The sequence below is a fragment of the Mustelus asterias genome, chromosome 23, assembly GCF_964213995.1.
Source record: "Mustelus asterias chromosome 23, sMusAst1.hap1.1, whole genome shotgun sequence".
NCBI lineage: Eukaryota > Metazoa > Chordata > Chondrichthyes > Carcharhiniformes > Triakidae > Mustelus > Mustelus asterias.
The window spans coordinates 10757422-10774046 of record NC_135823.1 but is presented as its reverse complement, the minus strand read 5'-3'; positions in this window follow the sequence as shown (position 1 = coordinate 10774046).

Below are 16625 nucleotides of genomic sequence, written 5' to 3'. Positions count from 1 at the left end.
TCTAAGGAACGCCATCCAATCCAATCCAATCCAATCCAAGCCAATCCAATCCAAGGAACGGCATGAAACCAATCCAATCCAATCCAATCCAATCCAATCCAACGAACGGTATCCAGCCCAATCCAATCCAATCCAATCTAATCCAAGGAACGGCATGAAACCAATCCAATCCAATCCAATCCAACAAACGGCATCCAGCCCAATCCAATCCAATCCAATCAAATCCTATCCAACCCAATCCAAGGAACGCCATCCAATCCAATCCAATCGAACCCAATCCGATTCAATCCAATCCAATCCAATCCAATCCAACGAACGGTATCCAGCCCAATCCAATCCAATCCAATCTAATCCAAGGAACGGCATGAAACCAATCCAATCCAATCCAATCCAACAAACGGCATCCAGCCCAATCCAATCCAATCCAATCTAATCCTATCCAACCCAATCCAAGGAACGCCATCCATCCAATCCAATCGAAACCAATACGATTCAATCCAATCCAATCCAATCCAATCCAAGAAACAGCATCCAATCCAATGCAATCCAATCCAATGCAATGCCATCCAATCCAATCCAATCCATTCCAATCCAAGGAACGGCATCCAATCCAATCCAATCCAATCCAATCCAATCCAATCCAAGGCAAGCCAAGCCAAGCCAAGCCAAGCCAATCCAGTCCAATCTGAGGAACGGCATCCAATCGATTTCAATCCAATCCTATTCAATCCAATAAAAGGAACGGCATCCAATCCACACCAATCCAATCCAATCCAATCCAAACCAATGCAAACCAATCCAATCCATAGAACATAGAACATAGAACATTACAGCGCAGAACAGGCCCTTCGGCCCACGATGTTGCACCGACCAGTTAAAAAAAAAACTGTGACCCTCCAACCTAAACCAATTTCTTTTCGTCCATGAACCTATCTACGGATCTCTTAAACGCCCCCAAACTAGGCGCATTTACAACTGATGCTGGCAGGGCATTCCAATCCCTCACCACCCTCTGGGTCAAGAACCTACCCCTGACATCGGTTCTATAACTACCCCCCCTCATTTTAAAGCCATGCCCCCTCGTGCTGGATTTCTCCATCAGAGGAAAAAGGCTATCACTATCCACCCTATCTAAACCTCTAATCATCTTATATGTTTCAATGAGATCCCCTCTTAGCCGCCGCCTTTCCAGCGAAAACAATCCCAAATCCCTCAGCCTCTCCTCATAGGATCTCCCCTCCATACCAGGCAACATCCTGGTAAACCTCCTCTGCACCCTCTCCAAAGCCTCCACATCCTTCCTGTAATGTGGGGACCAGAACTGCACACAGTACTCCAAGTGCGGCCGCACCAGAGTTGTGTACAGTTGCAACATAACGCTACGACTCCTAAATTCAATCCCCCTACCAATAAACGCCAAGACACCATATGCCTTCTTAACAACCTTATCTACTTGATTCCCAACTTTCAGGGATCTATGCACACATACACCTAGATCCCTCTGCTCCTCCACACTATTCAAAGTCCTCCCGTTAGCCCTATACTCAACACATCTGTTATTCCTACCAAAGTGAATTACCTCACACTTCTCCGCATTAAACTCCATCCGCCACCTCTCGGCCCAACTTTGCAACCTGTCTAAGTCTTCCTGCAAACTACGACACCCTTCCTCACTGTCTACCACACCACCGACTTTGGTGTCATCAGCAAATTTGCTAATCCACCCAACTATACCCTCATCCAGATCATTAATAAATATTACAAACAGCAGTGGCCCCAAAACAGATCCCTGAGGTACACCACTTGTAACCGCACTCCATGATGAATATTTACTATCAACCACCACCCTCTGTTTCCTATCCGCTAGCCAATTCCTGATCCAATTTCCTAGATCACCCCCAATCCCATACATCTGCATTTTCTGCAGAAGCCTACCATGGTGAACCTTATCAAACGCCTTACTAAAATCCATATATACCACGTCCACTGCCTTGCCCCCATCCACCTCCTTGGTCACTTTCTCAAAAAACTCAATAAGGTTAGTAAGGCACGACCTACCTGCCACAAAACCATGCTGACTATCACCTATCAATTCATTACTCTCCAAATAACTATAAATCCTATCCCTTATAATTTTTTCCAACATCTTGCCGACAACAGAAGTCAATCCACTCCAAGGAACGGCATGAAATCCAATCCAATGCAATCCAATCCAATCCAATACAATACAATACAATACAAACCAGTCGAAGGAACGGCATTCAGTCCAATCCAATCCAATCAAATCCAATCCATCCAATGAACGGCATGCCATCCAAACCAATGCAACCCAATCCAATCCAATTCAATCCAAGTAACGGCATCCAATCGAATCCAATCCAAGGAACGGCATTAAACCAAACCAATCCAATCCAATCCAACGAACGGCATCCTCCCCAATCCAATCCAATCCAATCTAATCCTATCCAATCCAATCCAAGGAACGCCATCCAATCCATTCCAATCCAATCCGATCCAATCCAATCCAATCCAATCCAAGAAACGGCATCCAGTCCAATCCAATCCAATCCAAGGATCGGCATCCAATCCTATCCAATCCAATCGAATCCACTCCACTCCAATCCAATCCCATCCCATCCAATCCAAACCAATCCAATCCAATCCAATCCAGTCCAGTCCAGTCCAGTCCAGTCCAATCCAAGGAACGGGATCCAATCCAATCCAATCCAATGCAATCCGATCCAATCCAATTCTATCCAATCCAATCAATTCCAATCCTACGAACAGCATCCAATCCAATCCAATCCAATCAAATCCAAGGAACGGAATTCAATCCAATCCAATCCAATCCAGTCCAATGAAAGCCAATGCAATCAAAGCAACGGCATCCAATCAATTCCAATCCAATCCAAACCAAACCAATCCAATCCAACCCAATACAATCCAATCCAATGAACGGCATCCAATCCAATCTAATCCAATCCAATCGGAGCCAATCCAATTCAAGGAACGGCATCCAATCCAATCCAATGCAATGCAATCCAGTCCAATCCAATGAACGGCATGCAATCCAATCCAATGCAATCCAAACCTATCCAATCCAATCCAAGGAACGCCGTCCAATCCAATCCAATCCAAGCCGATCCAATCCAATCCAATCCATTCCAAGGAACGGCATCCAATCCACTCCAATGCAATGCAATCCAGTCCAATCCAATCCGATCCAATCCAATCTAATCCAATCCAATCTAAGGAACGACATTCAATCCAATCCAATCCAATCCAGTCCAATACAATCCAATCCAATCCAATCCAATGAACGGCATGCAATCCAATCCAATGCAATCCAAACCTATCCAATCCAATTCAAGGAACGCCGTCCATTCCAATCCAATCCGATCCAATCCATTCCAATCCATTCCAAGAAACGGCATCCAATCCAATCCAATCCAATCCAATCCAATCCAAGTATCGGCATCCAAACCAATCCAATCCAATCCAATCCACTCCATCCAATCCCATCGAATACAAACCAGTCCAATCCGAACCAGTCCAGTCCAATGCAATCCGATCCAATCCAATTCTATCCAATCCAATCAATTCCAATCCTAGGAACGGCATCCAATCCAATCCAATCCAATCCAATCCAATCCAAGGAACGGCATTCAATCCAATCCAATCCAATCCAGTCCAATGAAACTCAATGCAATCAAAGGAACGGCATCCAATCGAATCCAATCCAATCCAATCCAATCCGAACCAATCCAATCCAATCCAACCCAATACAATCCAATCCAATGAACGACATCCAATCCAATGCAATGCAATCCAGTCCAATCCAATCCGATCCAATCCAATCTAATCCAATCCAATCTAAGGAACGACATTCAATCCAATCCAATCCAATCCAGTCCAATCCAATCCAATCCAATCCAGTCCAATGAAACTCAATGCAATCAAAGGAACGGCATCCAATCGAATCCAATCCAATCCAATCCAATCCGAACCAATCCAATCCAACCCAATACAATACAATCCAATGAACGACATCCAATCCAATCCAATGCAATGCAATCCAGTCCAATCCAATCCGATCCAATCCAATCTAATCCAATCCAATCTAAGGAACGACATTCAATCCAATTCAATCCAATCCAATCCAGTCCAATCCAATCCAATCCAATCCAATCCAACGAACGGCATCCACCCCAATCCAATCCAATCCAATCAAATCCTATCCAGTCCAATCCAATCCAATCCAATCCGATTCAATCCAATCCAATCCAATCCAAGAAACGGCATCCAATCCAATCCAATCCAATGCAATGCAATCCAATCCAATCCAATCCAACCCAAGAAACGGCATCCAATCCAATCCAATCCAATGCAATCCAATCCAATCCAATCCGATCCAATCCAATCGAATCCAATCCAATCAATGGAACGGCATTCAATCCAATCCAATCCAATCCAAGGAACGGCATTAAATCCAATCCAATCCAATCCAATCCAATCCAACCCAAGAAACGGCATCCAATCCAATCCAATCCAATGCAATGCAATCCAATCCAATCCAATCCGATCCAATCCAATCGAATCCAATCCAATCAAAGGAACGGCATTCAATCCAATCCAATCCAATCCAATCCAAGGAACGGCATTAAATCCAATCCAATCCAATCCAATCCAATCCAATGATTGGCATGCAATCCAATCCAATGCAATCCAATCCTATCCAATCCAATCCAAGGATCGCCATCCAATCCAATCCAATGGAATCCAAACCGATCCAATCCAATCCAATCCAAGGAATTGCATCAAATCCACTCCAATCCAATCTAATTCAATACAATCCAATCCAATACAACCCAATTCAAGGAACGGCATCCAATCCAATCCAATCCAATGCAATCCATTCCAATCCAATCCAATCCAATGCAATCTTAGGAACGGCTTCCAATCCAATCCAATCCAAACCAAGTCACGGCATCCAATCCAATCCAATCCAATCCAATTCAAGGAACGGCAGTAAACCAATCCATTCCAATCCAATCCAATCCAACGAACGGAATCAAGCCCAATCCAATCCAATCCAATCTAATCCTATCCAATCCAATCTAAGGAACGCCATCCAATCCAATCCAATCCAATCCAAGCCAATCCAATCCAAGGAACGGCATGAAACCAATCCAATCCAATCCAATCCAATCCAACGAACGGTATCCAGCCCAATCCAATCCAATCCAATCTAATCCGAGGAACGGCATGAAACCAATCCAATCCAATCCAACAAACGGCATCCAGCCCAATCCAATCCAATCCAATCTAATCCTATCCAACCCAATCCAAGGAACGCCATCCAATCCAATCCAATCGAACCCAATCCGATTCAATCCAATCCAATCCAATCTAATCCTATCCAACCCAATCCAAGGAACGCCATCCATCCAATCCAATCGAAACCAATACGATTCAATCCAATCCAATCCAATCCAATCCAAGAAACAGCATCCAATCCAATGCAATCCAATCCAATCCAATCCAATCCAAACCAATGCAAACCAATCCAATCCAATCCAAGGAACGGCATGAAATCCAATCCAATGCAATCCAATCCAATCCAATACAATACAATACAATACAAACCAGTCGAAGGAACGGCATTCAATCCAATCCAATCCAATCCAATCAAATCCAATCCATCCAATGAACGGCATGCCATCCAAACCAATGCAACCCAATCCAATCCAATTCAATCCAAGTAACGGCATCCAATCGAATCCAATCCAAGGAACGGCATTAAACCAAACCAATCCAATCCAATCCAACGAACGGCATCCTCCCCAATCCAATCCAATCCAATCTAATCCTATCCAATCCAATCCAAGGAACGCCATCCAATCCATTCCAATCCAATCCGATCCAATCCAATCCAATCCAATCCAAGAAACGGCATGCAATCCAATCCAATCCAATCCAAGGATCGGCATCCAATCCTATCCAATCCAATCGAATCCACTCCACTCCAATCCAATCCCATCCCATCCAATCCAAACCAATCCAATCCAATCCAGTCCAGTCCAGTCCAGTCCAGTCCAGTCCAGTCCAATCCAAGGAACGGGATCCAATCCAATCCAATCCAATGCAATCCGATCCAATCCAATTCTATCCAATCCAATCAATTCCAATCCTATGAACAGCATCCAATCCAATCCAATCCAATCAAATCCAAGGAACGGAATTCAATCCAATCCAATCCAATCCAGTCCAATGAAACCCAATGCAATCAAAGCAACGGCATCCAATCAATTCCAATCCAATCCAAACCAAACCAATCCAATCCAACCCAATACAATCCAATCCAATGAACGGCATCCAATCCAATCTAATCCAATCCAATCGGAGCCAATCCAATCCAAGGAACGGCAACCAATCCAATCCAATGCAATGCAATCCAGTCCAATCCAATGAACGGCATGCAATCCAATCCAATGCAATCCAAACCTATCCAATCCAATCCAAGGAACGCCGTCCAATCCAATCCAATCCAAGCCGATCCAATCCAATCCAATCCATTCCAAGAAACGGCATCCAATCCAATCCAATGCAATCCAATCCAAGGATCGGCATCCAAACCAATCCAATCCAATCCAATCCACTCCATCCAATCCCATCCAATCCAAACCAGTCCAATCCAATCCAGTCCAGTCCAATGCAATCCGATCCAATCCAATTCTATCCAATCCAATCAATTCCAATCCTAGGAACGGCATTCAATCCAATCCAATCCAATCCAATCCAAGGAACGGCATTCAATCCAATCCAATCCAATCCAGTCCAATGAAACTCAATGCAATCAAAGGAACGGCATCCAATCGAATCCAATCCAATCCAATGCAATGCAATCCAGTCCAATCCAATCCGATCCAATCCAATCCAATCCAATCCAAGAAACGGCATCCAATCCAATCCAATCCAATCCAAGGATCGGCATCCAATCCTATCCAATCCAATCGAATCCACTCCAATCCAATCCCATCCCATCCAATCCAAACCAATCCAATCCAATCCAGTCCAGTCCAGTCCAGTCTAGTCTATTCCAAGGAACGGGATCCAATCCAATCCAATCCAATGCAATCCGATCCAATTCAATTCTATCCAATCCAATCAATTCCAATCCTAGGAACAGCATCCAATCCAATCCAATCCAATCAAATCCAAGGAACGGAATTCAATCCAATCCAATCCAATCCAGTCCAATGAAAGCCAATGCAATCAAAGCAACGGCATCCAATCAATTCCAATCCAATCCAAACCAAACCAATCCAATCCAACCCAATACAATCCAATCCAATGAACGGCATCCAATCCAATCTAATCCAATCCAATCGGAGCCAATCCAATCCAAGGAACGGCATCCAATCCAATCCAATGCAATGCAATCCAGTCCAATCCAATGAACGGCATGCAATCCAATCCAATGCAATCCAAACCTATCCAATCCAATCCAAGGAACGCCGTCCAATCCAATCCAATCCAAGCCGATCCAATCCAATCCAATCCATTCCAAGAAACGGCATCCAATCCAATCCAATCCAAGGATCGGCATCCAAACCAATCCAATCCAATCCAATCCACTCCATCCAATCCCATCCAATCCAAACCAGTCCAATCCAATCCAGTCCAGTCCAATGCAATCCGATCCAATCCAATTCTATCCAATCCAATCAATTCCAATCCTAGGAACGGCATCCAATCCAATCCAATCCAATCCAATCCAAGGAACGGCATTCAATCCAATCCAATCCAATCCAGTCCAATGAAACTCAATGCAATCAAAGGAACGGCATCCAATCGAATCCAATCCAATCCAATGCAATGCAATCCAGTCCAATCCAATCCGATCCAATCCAATCCAATCCAATCCAATCCAAGAAACGGCATCCAATCCAATCCAATCCAATCCAAGGATCGGCATCCAATCCTATCCAATCCAATCCAATCCACTCTACTCCAATCCAATCCCATCCCATCCAATCCAAACCAATCCAATCCAATCCAGTCCAGTCCAGTCCAGTCCAGTCCAATCCAAGGAACGGGATCCAATCCAATCCAATCCAATGCAATCCGATCCAATCCAATTCTATCCAATCCAATCAGTTCCAATCCTAGGAACAGCATCCAATCCAATCCAATCCAATCAAATCCAAGGAACGGAATTCAATCCAATCCAATCCAATCCAGTCCAATGAAAGCCAATGCAATCAAAGCAACGGCATCCAATCAATTCCAATCCAATCCAAACCAAACCAATCCAATCCAACCCAATACAATCCAATCCAATGAACGGCATCCAATCCAATCTAATCCAATCCAATCGGAGCCAATCCAATCCAAGGAACGGCATCCAATCCAATCCAATGCAATGCAATCCAGTCCAATCCAATGAACGGCATGCAATCCAATCCAATGCAATCCAAACCTATCCAATCCAATCCAAGGAACGCCGTCCAATCCAATCCAATCCAAGCCGATCCAATCCAATCCAATCCATTCCAAGAAACGGCATCCAATCCAATCCAATCCAATCCAATCCAAGGATCGGCATCCAAACCAATCCAATCCAATCCAATCCACTCCATCCAATCCCATCCAATCCAAACCAGTCCAATCCAATCCAGTCCAGTCCAATGCAATCCGATCCAATCCAATTCTATCCAATCCAATCAATTCCAATCCTAGGAACGGCATCCAATCCAATCCAATCCAATCCAATCCAATCCAATCCAAGGAACGGCATTCAATCCAATCCAATCCAATCCAGTCCAATGAAACTCAATGCAATCAAAGGAACGGCATCCAATCGAATCCAATCCAATCCAATGCAATGCAATCCAGTCCAATCCAATCCGATCCAATCCAATCAAATCCAATCCAATCTCAGGAACGACATTCAATCCAATCCAATCCAAACCAGTCCAATCCAATCCAATCCAATCCAAAGAACGGCATCCACCCCAATCCAATCCAATCCAATCAAATCCTATCCAGTCCAATCCAATCCAATCCAATCCGATTCAATCCAATCCAATCCAATCCAATCCAATCCAAGAAACGGCATCCAATCAAATCCAATCCAATGCAATGCAATCCAATCCAATCCAATCCAAGAAACGGCATCCAATCCAATCCAATCCAATGCAATGCAATCCAATCCAATCCAATCCGATACAATCCAATCCAATCCAATCTAAGGAACGGCATTCAATCCAATCCAATCCAATCCAATCCAAGGAACGGCATCAAATCCAATCCAATCCAATCCAATGAACGGCATGCAATCCAATCCAATGCAATCCACTCCTATCCAATCCAATCCAAGGATCGCCATCCAATCCAATCCAATGGAATCCAAACCGATCCAATCCAATCCAATCCAATCCAATCCAAGGAACGGCATCAAATCCACTCCAATGCAATCTAATTCAATACAATCCAATCCAATACAACCCAATTCAAGGAACGGCATCCAATCCAATCCAATCCAATGCAATCCATTCCAATCCAATCCAATCCAATGCAATCTAAGGAACGGCTTCCAATCCAATCCAATCCAATCCAAGTCACGGCATCCCATCCAATCCAATCCAATCCAATTCAAGGAACGGCAGTAAACCAATCCATTCCAATCCAATCCAATCCAACGAACGGAATCAAGCCCAATCCAATCCAATCCAATCTAATCCTATCCAATCCAATCTAAGGAACGCCATCCAATCCAATCCAATCCAATCCAATCCAATCCAAGCCAATCCAATCCAAGGAACGGCATGAAACCAATCCAATCCAATCCAATCCAATCCAACGAACGGTATCCAGCCCAATCCAATCCAATCCAATCTCATCCAAGGAACGGCATGAAACCAATCCAATCCAATCCAATCCAACAAACGGCATCCAGCCCAATCCAATCCAATCCAATCTAATCCTATCCAACCCAATCCAAGGAACGCCATCCAATCCAATCCAATCGAACCCAATCCGATTCAATCCAATCCAATCCAATCCAATCCAAGAAACAGCATCCAATCCAATGCAATCCAATCCAATGCAATGCCATCCAATCCAATCCAATCCAATCCATTCCAATCCAAGGAACGGCATCCAATCCAATCCAATCCAATCCAATCCAAGGCAAGCCAAGCCAAGCCAAGCCAATCCAGTCCAATCTGAGGAACGGCATCCAATCGATTCCAGTCCAATCCTATTCAATCCAATCCAAGGAACGGCATCCAATCCACTCCAATCCAATCCAATCCAATCCAAACCAATGCAAACCAATCCAATCCAATCCAAGGAACGGCATGAAATCCATTCCAATGCAATCCAATCCAATCCAATACAATACAATACAATACAAAGCAGTCGAAGGAACGGCATTCAATCCAATCCAATCCAATCCAATCAATTCCAATCCATCCAATGAACGGCATGCCATCCAAACCAATGCAACCCAATCCAATCCAATTCAATCCAAGTAACGGCATCCAATCGAATCCAATCCAAGGAACGGCATTAAACCAAACCAATCCAATCCAATCCAACGAACGGCATCCTCCCCAATCCAATCCAATCCAATCTAACCCTATCCAATCCAATCCAAGGAACGCCATCCAATCCATTCCAATCCAATCCGATCCAATCCAATCCAATCCAATCCAAGAAACGGCATCCAATCCAATCCAATCCAATCCAAGGATCGGCATCCAATCCTATCCAATCCAATCGAATCCACTCCACTCCAATCCAATCCCATCCCATCCAATCCAAACCAATCCAATCCAATCCAGTCCAGTCCAGTCCAGTCCAGTCCAATCCAAGGAACGGGATCCAATCCAATCCAATCCAATGCAATCCGATCCAATCCAATTCTATCCAATCCAATCAATTCCAATCCTAGGAACAGCATCCAATCCAATCCAATCAAATCCAAGGAACGGAATTCAATCCAATCCAATCCAATACAGTCCAATGAAACCCAATGCAATCAAAGCAACGGCATCCAATCAATTCCAATCCAATCCAAACCAAACCAATCCAATCCAACCCAATACAATACAATCCAATGAACGGCATCCAAACCAATCCAATCCAATCCAATCGGAGCCAATCCAATCCAAGGAACGGCATCCAATCCAATCCAATGCAATGCAATCCAGTCCAATCCAATCCGTTCCAATACAATCTAATCAATTCCAATCTAAGGAACGACATTCAATCCAATCCAATCCAATCCAATCCAGTCCAATCCAATCCAATCCCATGAACGGCATGCAATCCAATCCAATGCAATCCAAACCTATCCAATCCAATCCAAGGAACGCCGTCCAATCCAATCCAATCCAATCCGATCCAATCCAATCCATTCCAAGAAACGGCATCCAATCCAATCCAATCCAATCCAATCCAAGGATCGGCATCCAAACCAATCCAATCCAATCCAATCCACTCCATCCAATCCCATCCAATCCAAACCAGTCCAATCCAATCCAGTCCAGTCCAATGCAATCCGATCCAATCCAATTCTATCCAATCCAATCAATTCCAATCCTAGGAACGGCATCAAATCCACTCCAATCCAATCTAATTCAATACACTCCAATCCAATACAACCCAATTCAAGGAACGGCATCCAATCCAATCCAATCCAATGCAATCCATTCCAATCCAATCCAATCCAATGCAATCTAAGGAACGGCTTCCAATCCAATCCAATCCAAGTCACGGCATCCAATCCAATCCAATCCAATCCAATTCAAGGAACGGCAGTAAACCAATCCATTCCAATCCAATCCAATCCAACGAACGGAATCAAGCCCAATCGAATCCAATCCAATCTAATCCTATCCAGTCCAATCTAAGGAACGCCATCCAATACAATGCAATCCAATGCAATCCGATCCAATCCAATCCAATCCAATCAATTCCAATCCTAGGAACGGCATCCAATATCATCCCATCCAATCCAATCCAATCCAATTCAATCCAATCCAAGAAACGGCATCCAATCCAATCCAATGCAATGCCATCCAATCCAATCCAATCCGATCCAATCCAATACAATACAATCCTATCGAAGGAACGTCATTCAATCCAATCCAATCCAATCCAAGGTACGGCATCCAATCCAATCCAATCCAATCCAATCCAATCCAATCCAATCCAATCCAATCCAATCCAATCCAAGCCAAGCCAAGCCAATCCAATCCAATCTGAGGAACGGAATCCAATCTAATCCAATCCTATCCAATCCAATCCAAGTAACGGCATCCAATCCAATCCAATCCAATTCAATCCAATCCAAACCAATCCAAGCCAATCTAATCCAATGGAAGGAACGGCATGAAATCCATTCCAATGCAATCCAATCCAATACAATACAATACAATACAATCCAGTCGAAGGAACGGCATTCAATCCAATCCAATCCAATCCAATCAAATCCAATCCATCCAATGAACGGCATGCCATCCAATCCAATGCAATCCAATCCAATCCAATCCAATTCAATCCAAGTAGCGGCATCCAATCCAATCCAATCCAAGGAACGGCATTAAACCAATCCAATCCAATCCAATCCAATCCAACTAACGGCATCCAGCCCAATCCAATCCAATCTAATCCTATCCAATCCAATCCAGGGAACGCCATCCAATCCATTCCAATCCAATCCGATCCAATCCAATCCAATCCAATCAAATCCAATCCAAGAAACGGCATCCAATCCAATCCAATCCAATCCAATTATCGGCATCCAAACCAATCCAATCCAATCCAATCCACTCCACTCCAATCCAATCCCATCCAATCCAAACCAATCCAATCCAATCCAGTCCAGTCCAGTCCAGTCCAATCCAAGGAACGGGATCCAATCCAATCCAATCCAATGCAATCCGATCCAATCCAATTCTATCCAATCCAATCAATTCCAATCCTAGGAACGGCATCCAATCCAATCCAATCCAATCTCAGGAACGACATTCAATCCAATCCAATCCAATCCAATCCAGTCCAATCCAATCCAATCCAATCCAATGAACGGCATGCAATGCAATCCAATGCAATCCAATCCTATCCAATCCAATCCAAGTAACGCCATCCAATCCAATCCAATCCGATCCAATCCAACCCAATCCAATCCAATCCAATCCAATCCAATCCAATCCAAGTCACGGCATCCACTCCAATCCAATCCAATCCAATCCAAGGAACGGCAGTAAACCAATCCAATCCATTCCAATCCAAGGAACGGCATCCAATCCAATCCAATCCAATCCAATCCAAGGCAAGCCAAACCAAGCCAAGCCAAGCCAATCCAGTCCAATCTGAGGAACGGCATCCAATCGATTCCAATCCAACCCTATTCAATCCAATCCAAGGAACGGCATCCAATCCACTCCAATCCAATCCAATCCAAACCAATGCAAACCAATCCAATCCAATCCAAGGAACAGCATGAAATCCATTCCAATGCAATCCAATCCAATACAATACAATACAATACAATACAAACCAGTCGAAGGAACGGCATTCAATCCAATCCAATCCAATCAAATCCAATCCATCCAATGAACGGCATGCCATCCAAACCAATGCAACCCAATCCAATCCAATTCAATCCAAGTAACGGCATCCAATCCAATCCAATCCAAGGAACGGCATTAAACCAAACCAATCCAATCCAATCCAACGAACGGCATCCTCCCCAATCCAATCCAATCCAATCTAATCCTATCCAATCCAATCCAAGGAACGCCATCCAATCCATTCCAATCCAATCCGATCCAATCCAATCCAATCCAATCCAAGAAACGGCATCCAATCCAATCCAATCCAATCCAAGGATCGGCATCCAATCCTATCCAATCCAATCGAATCCACTCCACTCCAATCCAATCCCATCCCATCCAATCCAAACCAATCCAATCCAATCCAGTCCAGTCCAGTCCAGTCCAGTCCAATCCAAGGAACGGGATCCAATCCAATCCAATCCAATGCAATCCGATCCAATCCAATTCTATCCAATCCAATCAATTCCAATCCTAGCAACAGCATCCAATCCAATCCAATCAAATCCAAGGAACGGAATTCAATCCAATCCAATCCAATACAGTCCAATGAAACCCAATGCAATCAAAGCAACGGCATCCAATCAATTCCAATCCAATCCAAACCAATCCAATCCAATCCAACCCAATACAATCCAATCCAATGAACGGCATCCAATCCAATCCAATCCAATCGGAGCCAATCCAATCCAAGGAACGGCATCCAATCCAATCCAATGCAATGCAATCCAGTCCAATCCAATCCGATCCAATCCAATCTAATCAATTCGAATCTAAGGAGCGACATTCAATCCAATCCAATCCAATCCAGTCCAATCCAATCCAATCCAATCCAAGGAACGGCATGCAATCCAATCCAATGCAATCCAAACCTATCCAATCTAATCCAAGGAACGCCGTCCAATCCAATCCAATCCAATCCGATCCGATCCAATCCAATCCAATCCATTCCAAGAAACGGCATCCAATCCAATCCAATCCAATCCAATCCAAGGATCGGCATCCAAACCAATCCAATCCAATCCAATCCACTCCATCCAATCCCATCCAATCCAAACCAGTCCAATCCAATCCAGTCCAGTCCAATGCAATCCGATCCAATCCAATTCTATCCAATCCAATCAATTCCAATCCTAGGAACGGCATCAAATCCACTCCAATCCAATCTAATTCAATACAATCCAATCCAATACAACCCAATTCAAGGAACGGCATCCAATCCAATCCAATCCAATGCAATCCATTCCAATCCAATCCAATCCAATGCAATCTAAGGAACGTCTTCCAATCCAATCCAAGTCACGGCATCCAATCCAATCCAATCCAATCCAATTCAAGGAACGGCAGTAAACCAATCCATTCCAATCCAATCCAATCCAACGAACGGAATCAAGCCCAATCGAATCCAATCCAATCTAATCCTATCCAGTCCAATCAAAGGAACGCCATCCAATCCAATCCAATCCAATGCAATCCGATCCAATCCAATCCAATCCAATCCAATCAATTCCAATCCTAGGAACGGCATCCAATATCATCCAATCCAATCCAATCCAATCCAATTCAATCCAATCCAAGAAACGGCATCCAATCCAATCCAATGCAATGCCATCCAATCCAATCCAATCCGATCCAAACCAATACAATACAATCCTATCGAAGGAACGTCATTCAATCCAATCCAATCCAATCCAAGGAACGGCATCCAATCCAATCCAATCCAATCCAATCCAATCCAAGCCAAGCCAAGCCAAGCCAAGCCAATCCAATCCAATCTGAGGAACGGAATCCAATCTAATCCAATCCTATCCAATCCAATCCAAGTAACGGCATCCAATCCACTCCAATCCAATTCAATCCAATCCAAACCAATCCAAGCCAATCCAATCCAATCCAAGGAACGGCATGAAATCCATTCCAATGCAATCCAATCCAATACAATACAATACAATACAATCCAGTCGAAGGAACGGCATTCAATCCAATCCAATCCAATCCAATCAAATCCAATCCATCCAATGAACGGCATGCCATCCAATCCAATGCAATCCAATCCAATCCAATCCAATTCAATCCAAGTAGCGGCATCCAATCCAATCCAATCCAAGGAACGGCATTAAACCAATCCAATGCAATCCAATCCAATCCAACTAACGGCATCCAGCCCAATCCAATCCAATCTAATCCTATCCAATCCAATCCAGGGAACGCCATCCAATCCATTCCAATCCAATCCGATCCAATCCAATCCAATCCAATCAAATCCAATCCAAGAAACGGCATCCAATCCAATCCAATCCAATCCAATGATCCGCATCAAAACCAATCCAATCCAATCCAATCCACTCCACTCCAATCCAATCCCATCCAATCCAAACCAATCCAATCCAATGCAGTCCAGTCCAGTCCAGTCCAATCCAAGGAACGGGATCCAATCCAATCCAATCCAATGCAATCCGATCCAATCCAATTCTATCCAATCCAATCAATTCCAATCCTAGGAACGGCATCCAATCCAATCAATATCCAATCTAAGGAACGACATTCAATCCAATCCAAACCAATCCAATCCAGTCCAATCCAATCCAATCCAATCCAATGAACGGCATGCAATGAAATCCAATGCAATCCAATCCTATCCAATCCAATCCAAGTAACGCCATCCAATCCAATCCAATCCGATCCAATCCAACCCAATCCAATCCAATCCAATCCAATCCAATCCAATCCAAGAAACGGGATACAATCCAATCCAATCCAATCCAAGGATCGGCATCCAAACCAATCCAATCCAATCCAATCCACTCCATCCAATCCCATCCAATCCAAACCAGTCCAATCCAATCCAGTCCAGTCCAATCCAAGGAACGGGATCCAATCCAATCCAATCCAATGCAATCCGATCCAATCCAATTCTATCCAATCCAATCAATTCCAGTCCTAGGAACGGCATCCAATCCAATCCAATCCAATCCAAGGAACGGCATTCAATCAAAT